This window comes from Eucalyptus grandis, chromosome 11 (genome assembly GCF_016545825.1).
Source record: "Eucalyptus grandis isolate ANBG69807.140 chromosome 11, ASM1654582v1, whole genome shotgun sequence".
Lineage (NCBI taxonomy): Eukaryota > Viridiplantae > Streptophyta > Magnoliopsida > Myrtales > Myrtaceae > Eucalyptus > Eucalyptus grandis.
The window spans coordinates 6,350,707-6,352,599 of NC_052622.1; the positions used below are offsets into that span (position 1 = coordinate 6,350,707).

Consider the following 1,893-nt stretch of genomic DNA (forward strand, 5'->3'; position numbering starts at 1 on the left):
GGGCGTGGGAAATTCCTAGTGCCATAGAATTTTCACGGAAAAGCCTTCATAAAACTTCCTTCTGCGCACGATGTCTTCTCCTTTGACAACACCCGCACGTCACGGCACTAACAACTCTACTTGACTACTGACGAATTTGACTTTAGAAAATAAGAAGATGACAGCAACATTACTCCTTTAAATGAGAGTAATGGTGGGGCCTTCATGATAGCTTTCACCCTTTAAATTTAAATAAATAAATATATAAATCAGATGAAAAAAAGAAATAGAAAATTAAAATACCAAGTTATAAGGTTTAGGATTAAATTTACATTAGTTTAAAATGTTTGAATTAAATTAACACAAATATAATAGGTTTATAACTATTTCAACACTTTTTCCTCAGTAATCTTAATTGTTAAGTTGGTGTAGTCGATGCACCGTAGAAAGTATTTGCTCAAGTACAAATCCAAAATGGTGTGGTTATTTATGTAGGCCAACTCATAATTATAGTCATCACAACCTTTCGAGTTGCCTTTCAATTGAAACAAGCAGCATATGTTGACTTCGCTGCAAGAGGTGGTGCATTAATTATTCTCGATGACGATGCTAAAAGATCAATGCAGAAGAAGAAGAACAAGGAGTGCATTGGTTATGCAATCTCAGGAAGCACGAACCAATCGAGCAAGTCTTGAGTGTTGAGTGTTGAGATGTAGAAGAAAGAAAGATGAGAGGAATAATTTTAGTTGCTCTGTCTCTCAAAATAATAATGGGAGAAGGAAAAATCTCCAACGACAGACTAATTGTGTGGAAGTGAATGATTTGGGGTGTTGCGACCACAAAATGAGCCGTATTTGACAAGCAAAAGTTTGGGAATGGTTGGCTGAAAAGTCAAAGCCGGTCGACGTACCACACGGCACCCAGGGAGACTCCATACGCAGCACGAATCTGAAGTTCAATCGACTTTGCCCCAGCCCGGGCCACCCGGCACAGCTGCGCAGCCAGCGCAGACCAAAACTCGGCGCAGCCCGGCTTAATGGCTAAGGATTGGGGTGAGGGGTGTAGACTAGAAGATCAGAGTTCAACTCTTGAGACAAGACCGAAAAGTTCATGTGAGTTCATTTTCTAATTATTAGAAATTTGCCCAGATTGGTTTGAAAATATTTTACTTTTTCATCATGTAGACGCTTAAAAAATCTTAGTAAAATAATAATTTTCCCATGTTTATTCTATCTACAACAAAACCTCAACTTTTCGAATTTTAAAATTGCATTTTAGATGTGACATGATGTATCCCTACTCTCATGTACTAGTATAATGCCATGTACGTTGCACACTTGGAGGTCAAACCTCTTCTTGAAGACATGCATAAATCAAATGTGATATCAGTATGATTTTAGGATTCTTTGTTCATCTTTAGTGTTATTAAATAAATGATATATATTGATAATTCTTTTTTTTTCCTATTGTTAGTGGCATAACTCCATACTGTAACATTTTTTTCATAGCTTATTAACTTAACGGTCTTATCAATAAGTAATTATGCTCCTATGTTGTAATTTTCCTTAACCAACGATAAAATAAACAATGGAGAAAAATAAAGTTGGCAATCTTATAGTCATTAGTTCCTTAAATATTCGTAATCTAATATCTTTTCAAAATAATCCACGGCTGATTTTTTTTTTTTTTTCCTTTTGAGCCAACAGTCCCAATTACATACAAGATTGATTCCTGTTGTTGGACTACACCATAGAATTTCCCATTAATTATTGAACCGATTTAATTCTAATAAAATTCAAGATTTCTCCTGGGAATAAAATGAAACAAAATTTAACAATAGAGCTGGGAAAGGATTAATGGAGAAAATTGAACAAAATTTAACTTTTGTCGGTACATGCTAACGGCCGCTGGTGG

The 1,893-nt window shown here is 35.5% G+C and overlaps 1 pseudogene; it reads right to left on the reverse strand.

Annotated features, from left to right (window-relative positions):
* Positions 1 to 870: 870 nt before the first annotated feature.
* LOC120289674 overlaps positions 871 to 1,893 on the reverse strand; it is a 7,459-nt pseudogene continuing 6,436 nt past the window's right edge.